Source organism: Liolophura sinensis, chromosome 7 (genome assembly GCF_032854445.1).
Source record: "Liolophura sinensis isolate JHLJ2023 chromosome 7, CUHK_Ljap_v2, whole genome shotgun sequence".
NCBI classification, from domain to species: Eukaryota; Metazoa; Mollusca; class Polyplacophora; order Chitonida; family Chitonidae; genus Liolophura; species Liolophura sinensis.
Window position 1 is genome coordinate 3,220,462 of NC_088301.1, and position 14,075 is coordinate 3,234,536.

The 14,075-nt window shown below is 40.9% G+C and overlaps 1 protein-coding gene across 1 annotated transcript in view; it reads right to left on the reverse strand.

Annotated features, from left to right (window-relative positions):
- LOC135469807 (collagen alpha-1(IX) chain-like) overlaps positions 1 to 9,983 on the reverse strand; it is a 103,883-nt gene extending 93,900 nt beyond the window's left edge. Inside the window, exon 1 of the mRNA XM_064748412.1 lies at positions 9,600 to 9,983. The gene's annotated coding sequence lies outside the window, so the exon portion shown is untranslated. The remainder of the gene's footprint in view (positions 1 to 9,599) is intronic.
- Between the last annotated feature and the right edge of the window lie 4,092 nt (positions 9,984 to 14,075).

Consider the following 14,075-nt stretch of genomic DNA (forward strand, 5'->3'; position numbering starts at 1 on the left):
ACGCAGAATTTAATGTCCAGACACACAACCACAATTTGTACAACAACGACTCTTTCAGATGGCGCTGTATCACGCACAATTTAATGTCCATACACACAACCACAATTTGTACAACAACGACTCTTTCAGATAGCGCTGTATCACGCAGAATTTAATGTCCAGACACACAACCACAATTTGTACAACAACGACTCTTTCAGATGGCGCTGTATCACGCAGAAATTAATGTCCATACACACAACCACAATTTGTACAACAACGACTCTTTCAGATAGCGCTGTATCACGCAGAATTTAATGTCCATACACACAACCACAATTTGTACAACAACGACTCTTTCAGATAGCGCTGTATCACGCAGAATTTAATGTCCAGACACACAACCACAATTTGTACAACAACGACTCTTTCAGATGGCGCTGTATCACGCAGAATTTAATGTCCAGACACACAACCACAATTTGTACAACAACGACTCTTTCAGATGGCGCTGTACCACGCAGAATTTAATGTCCAGACACACAACCACAATTTGTACAACAACGACTCTTTCAGATGGCGCTGTATCACGCAGAATTTAATGTCCAGACACACAACCACAATTTGTACAACAACGACTCTTTCAGATGGCGCTGTATCACGCAGAATTTAATGTCCATACACACAACCACGATTTGTACAACAACGACTCTTTCAGATGGCGCTGTATCACGCAGAATTTAATGTCCAGACACACAACCACAATTTGTACAACAACGACTCTTTCAGATGGCGCTGTATCACGCAGAATTTAATGTCCAGACACACAACCATCCGCAACAACAACAAAGCAAAAAATAAGAAACTGCTTTGCACATTCAAGCTTATGTGAAGACAAAATGTACAAAATATTCCCAGCACATCATGGACTACAATGAAACTTTGCATCACTGTTCTAGGTTGAAATCGAGTATTCTTATTGTCTCGCACACATATCGGGCAAGATTTATTTGGACTCTCACTGAGTTACAGGATTGGTGTTCGGTGCGTTTAATGACACAGGGTTTATTTCAGTAATGTTTCTTACCATATAAACTTCAAGCACTGTTCTGCAAAGTGTAGGATAAAATAAAGTGGATACAGTGTACACTTGTAAGCTTCGTTTTATCACGGATGTGAAGCGATCACAGGCGAGTAAATTAAACTTAAACCTGGTATGGCAAAGGGGGGATTGACCCACAGAGGTCAAAATTCAAACATCCCAGCACAGTTCTGTAAATTTCCGAATCAAAAGTATAAAAATTGGCCAAAGCGCTCATATACCCGTCATGGTCATAGAAGAGTTGGTTAGTTAGTAATAACCCGCTACAAACGCACTCTCGATCAAAAACGCACAATTTTGGTGTAATAAATGAGGCACGGTGATTTTAATTTACAGTATGAAGATCGAGGAAATTATTTTTACTGGTTTTTACTGCTGTCAAAGTTCAGCTAACGTTTGTCATCGTATGAAAAATCATAAACTTTATAATGTGATCAGTTTTATCATACTGTGACAAGTTTAAAACTGTTATTTTGTGCCGAAGCTGATAAGGCACCATCTATATTACAGTGCCTTAAGGTCACAGCGGTGGACACTTAGCACTTTCCAATCCCATTGAAATTTTCTTTTTTTTCAAACTTTGTTTGACTAATTATATTGGTCTTTGACCATATTGTATAAAACAAGTATTACCATGAATTAGGGAACTGATATTTGCAAATACGTAACATGTGGCAACTACATGGCAATAATACGTAAATTATCTTTGAGTTTCCCGCTCGTCATCTTCATTCGTCATCTGGAGCTTTACGTTACACGCTTGTGATATAGCAGGAAAAATTGTTAAGTGCAACGTAATACCCCAAACATACATATAACAAGAAAAGAGAAATAAATCAGAACTGAAAGAAAGAAGTGACCCTACGAAGGAATCAGCAACTGTGAATGGCTGCTGTGTAAAGTCTGGGTAGAAATTAAAATCCGTTACACACTTTAGAAGCTCACCACTGGTCATATATATGACGTATGAAGATATGAATATTGATAAGTACTTGGCGCCCGTGATTCCGAGTCTGCTTTTGTGTGTTGCCTGCACTGCAAAAACGGCGTTTAGAGCCTAAACGTAAATCTAAGCGCATATTTTGTCCGATATTTTTACACGTTTACAACATTAATACGTTGTACTCCTGAACAGTTTAGTCATTTAGCATATTCCTAAACACGTGCCTTGACTCTATCTAGGCAAAAAATGTTTATCGTCTAAACACGTTAAAGGAAACCAGTTTAAACCAGTTTATACCAGTTAAAGAATGACTAATGAAGACAAAAGTAGGAAACAAATAAAATACATTTATTTTCATCTCACATTCGTATTCTGTGGTTCACAGCAGTTTGTGTTAATACCATGTGTTCTGAATTGAACATTTAGATTAAAGAAAAACAGTTTTACAACAGTGCATATAATACACGAAAAAGTAAGCCTTAATTTACTTCATCTTTTACATGATAGAAGATATATATTTATTGTGACTCATACTGTAGGATACATACAAAAATGAAAAAGCAAAAGCAGGATTTATTTTTCATGACTACCAAAATATGAAACCTGTTTTTAGGCAAGTCTAAGGTATAAAATAACAGACTTAAAGTAACAAAAAATACTTTATTGATCTACTGCTTGCATATGAAGAATTCTGACCTAATGCATTTACAAGAATGTGCTCGAATGTGCCTTACGGAAGGCATTTATCAAAAGGTTGGGAGCCAACAAAAAACGAGTATCGTCCAATCCACTTCTCACAACACATCCACCAGAGGGAGGGAAGGGTGACATTCTACTTACACCCCTTAACAACAAAAGTGTCTATTAAAAGTACAAAGAATATGTGTCCTTCGCTCTGCTGGACGCCACAATATGAGCATAATCTAACAGGCTATGGCATTTGGGCTTTGAGGTAAAAAAGTATATTCTTTCACAATGCCTTATTTAGAAAATGCCCTGAATTTACACGTGTAAATAGTCCCATACGTGTATATTACATAATACTACGGAAACATTTCAAACCACTAAACTAGTTAAGAACATATGCACAAACAGAAGATACTCACTTCACTGCCTCTATCAGTGTGATCAGATCAGAAAAGGATGTCACGTTTTTGTTGCAGTGATGTCCTTCTATGCAGTACAGTTAGAACTGAACAGATTCCTTTATAATGTGGAAAAAATGGAACACTATATTACAGAATTCTTGACCACCATCAAGCAGCCAAATTTTGAAAGGCGATTAACAAAACTGTGAAAACTACTTGACATAACTGTTTATAGAGACTCGAAATCATCATCTGACGTACTAACTAAAGCAACAGACCGAATCTAAAAATGGTTATCTAATTAATCCGTGGATTACAACAACAACACTTGCTCTTTGTTTGAAGAAGTGAAGGTGATATACCATTTCATATTTCCTTTATCCATCATTTTGAGCAGTTTTACATCAAAGATGATTTAACTCACCTGTAGTCTTTTGATGTGATGATGTAGAAAACAGAGAAACAGGGTAAAAGTAGACTGGAGAGAGAAGCACGGTAACGAAGAAATCCTCTGTAAGAGCCCGATTTCGTGCCAGAAAACGATTAGTTATCATGCGTCACTCCAAGGACACTCAAGCCCCAATATCACATGGGCGTGTTGTGATACATTAGATAACATCCCTGATGGGTTTTTTTTTCTTTTTTTTCTAAATGAAGAATTTTCGAACTGAGGCTAAAACGAAACATAGTTCTGCATGAGCGCAAATTTAGACAAAGCTATATATAGTGCATTCATCTAAGAAAATACATTGTAGTGCCCTATTTTTGTATCATTCTAAGTTAACATATTTGAGCGGCTATATTTATTTATTTATTTATTTTCATTGGTGTTTTACGCAGTATTCAAGAACATTTCACTTATACGACGGTAACCGGCATTATGGTGGGAGGAAACCGGCCTAGAGCCCGGACGAAACCCACGATCATCCGCAGGTTGATGACAAACCTTCCCATGTATGGTCGGAGAGGAAGCCAGCATGAGATGGACTTGAACTCAAAACGACCGCATTGATGAGAGGTTCCTGACTTACTGCGCCGCGCTGATAAGTTAACCCCCTCAGCCACGGAGGCCCCGAGCGCCTTCTGTGCAAGTCGTCCATACGTTTTGGGATTATACTCAACAGACAAGTGCAAACTTTGTCATAAATTATTGTAGTCTACATGTATATGATGTAAACGTAAAGAGAACATATTTAACTCTGAACATACTTAGCGGTCAACAAGTTTAGGAATGCGCTTAAATAAAAGCTGAAGCCAAATATATGTGTAGATTCTAAATACGTACATGTTTGGATGTCAGATTGGTTAGGAGAGCAAACGTTAAAGACACTTAACGTTTTCGCATATCAAACATGTTTAGGTCACTCGTGCTTTAGCTAACGACGCACTTCTGTGTGGAACATTTTGAAATACAGTAAAAAAAAATAACAAGATTTTCGGTTAGAAGTTACCTAATTTCAATGACCTGAAAACTGAAAACCACGAGAGCTAGAAATTTATCAGTTGCGCCTAGCACCAGGTGGCTACTTCAACTCCTCTCTTTATACCGGACTGGCGAGTATTGTAGCCATAGGGACAACCAGTGGTAAGCTTCGGCTAACCTATAATTTGACCATATCTGTTTCAGTTTTACCAGTTACCTATCCCTTTTTCTGTCAGGCTATTCGATACTGCGTACACGAAGTACACGTTCTAAGTGAAACCATTTAAACCCCGGTGTTTGATGAACGTTACAGCTCTGTTATCATACAGGTCTTCGTAAATAACTGCTTTGGGGCTTAATTAATGAAACATTCCACACAGTTCCACAACATTTACGATGGACTTCTTCAATGTTTCCTCCTTTAGGTAACCCCAAATTTCACATCCGTAATTCAGAATGGATGACACAGTAGAGTCACACATTTCACACCTTAGTTTCGTAGTAAATTAGAGTATCTACATTGGATAAGGCTTTGTTTTGCAGTGCTTTGTCAGCCAGTGTACTTTGAGCTGAAGGAAATTTACAATTAAAAGTGAATGGAAATCCAAGGTGAATGGAGCAATATACATATTCATTTATTTGATCTCTATAAAAATATTTTTCTGATTGGTTTCATCTGTCACCATTTCTAAATACCATTATTGTCAACAACAGCATTAACTTCTATGGCCCAATCAGAACAGTATTCCGAGAAAACATCACGAGAATTCTGGAGACCTTTCCGTGGAATCAGAGAAAAAAACCAAAATCGACATCATTTAAATATAAGCCTGAAGAATGTGCAGAATGGTGTAACATTTAATTTGAACGCCATCAATACACTGCAAATATTAACGAAGCATTGCATGTATTTATAAAGACACAAGCATTAATGTGCAAACGCCTTGCTGTTTTTACTTGAACACAGACGCCTTATCCGTAAATGCGCATGCGGTGTTGCGAAAACATAGGCTAACATCCTTTCTATAACATTTCAGTATATCTTTTCTACGTTTTCTCCAAAACACTGGTGTTTTACAGAAAACATATGACTTATCTACTAGAGTGGTCAAAATGCCGTTTTTACTGTTACATGTATAAGCCTGTCAGTTTTTAATGTGTAATGAGAGAAAATAATATGGGAGAAAAGATTTCACCTTAATTTGTGGGAAATCTCAATTATTTTACCAAGTATTTCAAGCTGTGATTATCCATATACCAAAGAAACACCCAGGCAATAGAAAATGCACATTGGCATTAGCGTCGAAAAGGCAAGTTTCCCAGAGCGCATCCGCAAGGTGAGCCCTCTTCTGGCTGTCTTAAGTACGCAGTGCACTTAAAGTTGAAGAGTCCTAAGCGAAAACATAGGCAACTGGATATGGCAACTGTTACATATGGTGATAATAGTCTAACACCGCTGCTAGCATGGTGTCACATAACAGAAAAATAAACCACACGTACCACAGCGTGACACCGAGGCTAACGGTATATACCAGGGAATATTTTCAGCTATTTAATCCTCATTTCCCCTCGACATGCACTTAAAATAAAATTCAAATCTTGCACTCGCGAACGGCATATTGAAATGCCCATTACAAGAACACATAGCGTCATCAAGTCCTTCACGCGGGTTTTCTCGCGGGTTCTATATAACACAGAGTTGAAATCTTTAACTCAAGATCGGATTATACAGATATCGAATACAAAAAGGCATATCTTTACATAGCAAAACTGAAATCTTAAACCCACGAATGGTTTATCGAGTTCTACAGATTGCAATCACAGGAGGAGATATCGTTGTACAGTCCTCGTCATCCTATGAGCACATGACGGTAAACACTGACGAGTTGCCGCTAATCAGGGCTTGCCCATAGAATCACATAATACCTGTTGGTAGAATCAAACGTGACGAGCCTAGACTGGCCACCATTGTGCCGAGCATCAGTCGAGGCTTCCGATGGTCTGAGTGCGAATAAAGTACACCTTATTAATTCCGCTTTAATCAAATTACATACACAGGTAAGAAAAATAGCACGTACTGAAGGAGACAGGTCGAAAAATGTAAATTTACTGGAGAGTGGGCTGGCGGGAATAGGAGATGTTTACGTCTCGCTTAGCGCTTGAAGCACGCGTCCCAGGGAAAGCCTGTTGGTAGGCAGGTCGTGCGCTAGACATGCTGGGAATGTGCACAGCAGGCTAGTATGCCTCTATCAGTATGTCTAACGTTGGGTGTCGTAGTGAAAAGTCAGAACTGACAGAGGGTCAACAGAGCGACAGTCTCTCCTTTTAAACAATGTCATTTTAGCGTTCATGAAAAGATAATCCAATTTTTCCAGCGATATGCCCATCATCGTATACTTCCATTTAATATCGTTCAAAATGCAGAATATGGTGATTAAGTACATCTGTGTATAAGGTTTTTGCTGTATGTTGTATCACTACGTCTAATATGACGTTTACAAAATGGAACGGTGTGGCCATGTGTTCCGAGTATTCTGAGTACTGATATGTTAGAGAAAAGAAAACAGGACTGGTTGTTCCAGTGTCAGTATAATGTGACTGGTTCAGGTGTCATGTCTGGTGTTTTCGGCATGATACTTCGGTGACGGCAGCACTTATTCGGGATGGACTCGCCCTTTCACAAAAAGGCGTAATATATGTACACACACCTAATGGCTTTTCGTAAAACGTGAAATACCCAAGCATACATACATATTCATACATACAAAAAGGAATGGTGACCCAAGCTATCCACATCGCCGGTTGAGGAGATCTCCTCAAGCGCCCCCGGGGGTCACAGCCAGCGGCACAAGGACAGAGCAAATTGCGCGCGAATGGTACCGCCCTCGTGCAGCGGATCGGAGCTGTCTTCCGTCATCCGGCTTCCATACATCACTGAGCGACTCGTGTTTTGAATTCCCCTTAAATGTAACTACGAAGTAGTGTAGTCACAGGTTTTATGTCCGGATGTTTGTCAGCTGTATCTGCACGGCTGTTTGTCAGGTGTGTATGTAAGGGTGTTTGTCTGATGTACTTGTCCGGATGTTTGTAAGGTGTATCTGTACGGGCGTTTCTCAGCTGTGTCTGCACGGATGTTTGTCAGCTATATCTGTACGGGGAATTGTCAGCTGCATCAGCACGGATGTTTGTCACCTGTATCTCTACGAGTGTTTGTCAGCTGCATCAGCACGGATGTTTGTAAACTGTATCTTTATGGGTGTTTCTCAGCTGTGTCTGCACGGATGTCTGCCATGTGTACTTGTCCAGATGTTTGCCATGTATACACCCGGATGTTTGTCAATTGTACATGTCCGAATGCTTGTCAAGTGTACCTTTCCGTGTGTCTTTGTCATCTAATAGGTGGTCGTCACCTATGTGCCTGTACCGTGCCCAGAGATTATCATTACAGTGATCCGCGATGATCCGATTGTCTGATGCCGGGTTGTCGTGCAGTGAGGTTGAATCGACAATCCGACCTTAGACAACGAGATGCTGATTGTGATGATCTACTAATCATATGCCACTTTAGTCAACCTAACATCACTTGTCGATCAAAACCGCGAGCAACCATAGTTCATTATAAATGTTAAATTATACAACGGAAAATTAATGCAGATATTAAAACAAATTGAAACTTATGCGAAATTAATCCCAAGTTTTCCACTCGAACATGTCTGACGAATAATCATAGTTTTAAGCAAGATTACCAGGTTTTTATTCGGTATCACTATGTCTCACGGGACGTCACTGCAGAGGTAACGATGACATGTCACTAAGTTTATGATCGACAGGAACAACACGAGCAAATCAAATGTCAAAATGGAATATATCAAAACAAACATGAAAAAACCTACATCTCCCAAGCGGTGTCTGTGACGGTGAAATTTCAGCTTGGAAAGCTTTCGCAGTACCGACTGTGAAGAAATATCAGATCGGCATGGGCGTAATTATAAAAGCAGACGATAAGTTACCCATAAAGTTAAATCTGATAAGATGTTCATTTTGCTGCCATGATGGTTTCATTCTAAATAATTTTCATAATAATTTTTATTTTTTTAAATGTTCAGAATGATGGTTGTAAATTCCTTTTAAGTTTTAGTGTTGGGGGAGTAGTTGGATGAAAGGAACAATTTTTGAATAAAGGAAATGCAAGGCAGAGAGGCAGCTGACAAGGCGTTGGTCCAGTGTCATGTCAGATTGAAGTCATCTGACATTTTCTTACAGCTGAAACTCGCGTGCACGGTAGACAACAAACCGCACAGAGTGGGAAAAGGGGACAAGTGGATGAGCATGAAGCTCTACACCTGAGCGTAAAAATATCGCCGTTAAAGACTTCAAATTATTATGCTGAATCAAGCCTGGGTATCGCTTTTTAGCACACTGACATACGCAGGCCAAATATCGAATCTGAACATCACCCAGATTGGATACACTTGTGTGACAAGAGTTTGCCGCAGGATTATAGACAGGCTCGCCCTTCACGTACTGTTAACAACCAGTCGGCATTGTCCTGACCTAGAAAAGTTTGTAACCAATTCGGATATATGAATGTATTTGTCCGCCCGCCTAAAGGTATTGCCTAGGAGTGGGATTACGTCGCGTTCACCGCGGACGAGAAAGTTTGCTAACATCATTTGTATATGGGATTGGTGGCTAATTGTTTGCACTGACATTTTTTACGTGTTTTTATTAGCTTATTATTTTTCTTTGTGTATTCATTTACTTTTGTGGTTTTATGCCATTACTTGATCGAATGCTATTTACAAATTAGTTTTTTCCCTGCTTGACAGTCTTTTTTCGGTATTTCTGACTTAGATGTAATGTTTATTACGTTCCTCTCGGAAAGCCTCATGGATATGAACTGAATATGAAAAAAACTAATTTCATTCGCTTAGATCTAAAACGTCGACGATTTTTCTGCACATCAGTGTAATCTAGTAAGTACGCTGTATGGCAAAAGCAATGAAAAATGAAAGTTGCTAAAAAGTTGTTAGATATCTACCGCAAGCAAATGAAAGCTCTTACCTCGGTTTTGTGTAAACGAGCTGTCAACCTAGAAGTAAGCCACTGTTTTCAGTTCCATCCGTCTTGGAGATGACCCTTGGTAATCGCATGATGGCAGGTGTTTCGAACAGTACATTGAAATATCTCTGCTGTCAATTTTCTCGATGAACAATAAGGATGCCTTATATCGAGATAACCTTTCCAACTGATAGCGAAATTTAATATCAGAATGTGGCATATAATGGAACCATTGAAACGCTTGTCAATACAGAGTTTTGCTGTCAGACCGATGGACTCGTCTGCAGATCCGTGACAAACGTACAGGCGGGTCCACAGGTGAGATTCGTGCTCGGGTCGTGCTGAATTTAAACTCGGTCCTTTTCGCTTCGAGAATCACTCTCTAGGTGACAGGCCAGCAAATCGTCCTGTTTTCCCACCGATGTGTTGACTTCACTTTGACGAGGGAAATCTCCTAACGTCAACAAAGCCAGCCGGCTAATCTTCTACTCCAGCTTCATGTACGCATGCGCATGACCCACTGCCTGAGCTTTGGGGACAGTTTTTGTTGGCTGTTACGTGGCTTTCCAGATTTTTACGGCGACGAGAGACATGTCATTACAAGACTGAGATAAATTTACTCCCCGACAGGGCTTGGCCTGTAAACTTGGAGGAAAAGTTGTTCCCCTCAGCATTCTTATTTATATATAGCATACATTGTTTTATTACATTCTCACTGGATTAAGGTATAAATGTAAACAGCAATTTCATTCAGAAATACGATCAACAAAACAATGTGTTATCATATCCCATAAATAAAGCACTTTAAATAGAGCATCCCGCAGCCGAGGTGGTCAGAACATGGCGCGATGACCCAGGACCCTCTCACCCATGCGGTCCAGGTGGTTCAAGCCCAGCTCACGCTGGCTTCCTCTCCAGCCATATGTGGGAAGGTCTGCCAGCAACCGGCGGATCACCGTGAGTTTCCCCCGGGCTCTGTCCGGTTTTCTCCCACCATAATGCTGGATGCCGTCGTATAAGTGAAATATTCTCGTATACCTCGTAAAACACCAATGAAATAAATAAATAAATAAATAAACAGAGCATCGCTAAGAGAAATGACCCATGTAAACTGACCCATGTAAAATTCAAGAACAAAAGTTTAATGTACGTCCAATATTTGGGGCTGGTTTTGCCGGGCGTGATCTCACAGACTTGCGGAATAGTTGCCAGGATCGTATGTTAGAGTTACTACTTCTCACTAACATCCCAATTCTACTCGTTCCAGAACAACTGAACTCTACCCATTCCAGAACAACGGAATTCTACTCATTCCAGAACTACGGAACTCTACTCATTCTAGATGTACGGAACTCTAATCTTCCCAGAAATACGGATCTATACCCATTCCAGAACAACGGAACTCTCCTCATTCCAGATATACGGAACTCTATTCTTTCCAGAAATACGGAACATCTACTCATTCTAGAAATACGAAACTCTACTCATTCCAGAAATACGGAATTCTACTCTTTCCAGAACAAATGAACTCTACCCATTCCAGAACAACGGAGCTCTACTCATTCCAGAAATACGGAACTTTACTAATTCCAGATATACGGAACTCTAATCAGAGAGAGAACACGGGGTTCGTAACACGGTCATGGACCAGGCAGGATTTCCTCTACACGAGCTGCTGCATAAATCTCCGCATGAACTAGTAACAACAACATGACCTCATGGTCATGAAACGGACATCATTCCCCCTACCATGTCCATACCAGCCACTGCAAGCATCCTTAAATGAACTACCGAGTCAATCACAACATCCCAGCATCATGAACCTGACAGCATCCCCTATACACGAGCTACTGCATAAATCTTTGCATGAACTACCAAGTTAGTAATAGCATGAGCTCACGACCATGAACCGGGCATCATTCCCTCTATCATGTCCACACCAGCTAATGCATGAATCCTTGCATGAACTACCAACCTATTAACAGCATGAGCTCTCGACCATGAACCAGGCATTATTCCCTCTACCTTGCCCACACCAGCTACTGCATGAATCCCTCCAAAAACTAACAAGTTAGAGACAACATGAGCTCACGGTCATGAACCAAGCATGATTCCCTGTACCATGCCCACACCAGCTACTGCATCAATCCTTGCATGAACTATCAAGTTAGTAACAGCATGAGCTCACGGTCATGAAGCTGGCATCATTCCCTCTATCATGTCCACAACAGCTACTGCATGAATCCTTACATGAACTACCAAGTTAGTAACAGCATGATCTCACGATCATGAACCAAGCAGGATTCCCTGTACCATGCCCACACCAGCTACTGCATGAATGCCTGCATGAACTACCAAGTTAGTAACAACATGAGCTCACGGTCATGAACCGGGCATCATTCCCTCTACCATGCCTACACCAGCTACTGCATGAATGCCTGCATGAACTACCAAGTTAGTCACAACATGAGCTCACGGTCATGAACCGTGCATTATTCCCTCTACCATGCCTACACCAGCTACTGCATAAATGCCTGCATGAACTACCAAGTTAGTAACAACATGAGCTCACGGTCATGAAGCTTGCATCAATCCCTCTACCATGCCTACACCAGCTTTCGCGTGAATCCCTACATGAACAGCTATGTTAGGAACAACATGAGCTCACGGTCAAGAACCAGATACCATTCTCTCTACCATGTACACATGAGCTACTGCATGAATCCCTACATGAACTGTTACTTTAGTAACAACACGAGCTAACAGTCATGAACTCTATCAGCTAAGTGTAACTCTATCTATCACTGCCTCTACCATGTCTAAACGAGCTATTGCAAAAATCCCTCCATAAACTACCAAGTTAGTCACAACATGAGCTCACGGTCATGAACCGGGCATCATTCCCTGTACTATGCCCACACCAGCTACTGCATGAATCCTTGCGTGAACTACCAAGTTAGTCACAGCATTGGCTCACGACCATGGACCGGGCATTATTCCCTCTATCATGCCCACACCAGCTACTGCATGAATCCCTGCATGAGCTACCAAGTTAGTGACAGCATAAGCTCACGGTCATGAACCAGATACCATTCTCTCTACCATGTACACATGAGCTACTGGATGAAACCCTACATGAACTGCTACTTCAGTAACAACATGAGCTGACAGTCATGAACTCTATTAGCTAAGTGTAATTCTATCTATCACTGCCTCTACCATGTCTAAACGAGCTATTGCAAAAATCCCTCCATAAACTACTAAGTTAGTAACAACATGAGCTCGCGGTCATGAAGGGGGGCATCATTCCCTGTACTATGCCTACACCAGCTTCCTCATGAATCCCTGCACGAACTACCAAGTTAGTAACAACATGAGCTCACGATCATGAACCGGGCATTATTCCCTCTACCATGCCTACACCAGCTAATGCATAAATCCTTGCAAGAGGTACCAAGTTAGTAACAACATGATCTTACGATCATGAAACGGACATTATTTCCTCTACCATGCTCACACTAGTTATTGCATGAATCCCTGCATAAACTACCAAGTTAGTAACAACATGAGCTCACGGTCCTGAACCGGGTATTATTCCCTCTACCATGCCCACACCATCTATAGCATGAATCCTTGCATGAATTACGAAGTTAATAACAGCATGAGCTCACGGTCATGAAGGGGGCATCATTCACTGTACCATGACCACACCAGCTACTGCATGAACCCTTGCATGAACTACCAAGTTAGTCACAGCATTAGCTCACGACCATGAACCGGGCATTATTCCCTCTACCATTCCTACACCAGCTACTGCATGAATGCCTGCATAAACTACCAAGCTAGTAACAGGATGAGCTCACGGTCATGAAGGGGGCATCATTCACTGTACCATGCCCACACCAACTACTGTATCAATCCTTGCATGAACTTCCAAGTTAGTTACAGCATGAGCTCAAGGTTATGAACCGGGCATCATTCCCTCTATCATGTCCACAACAGGTACTGCATGAATCCTTGCATGAACTACCAAGTTAGTAACAGGATGATCTCACGATCATGAAACGGTCATCATTTCCTGTACCATGCCCACACCAGCTACTGCATGAGTTCCCTCATGGACTACCAAGTTAGTAATAGCATGAGCTCACGGTCATGAACCGGGCATTATTCCCTCTATCATGCCTACACCAGCTACTGCATGAATCCCTACATGAACCGTCAAGAACCAGATACCATTCCCTCTACCATGCACACATGAGCTACTGGATGAATCCCTACCTGAACTGTTACTTTAGTAACAACATGAGCTCACAGTCATGAACTCTATCAGCCAAGTGTAATTCTATCTATCACTGCCTCTACCAAGTCTAAACGAGCTATTGCAAAAACCCTCCATAAACTACTAAGTTAGTAACAACATGAGCTCACCAGATATCATTCCCCCTGCCATGTCTACACGAGTTACTGTAAGAATTC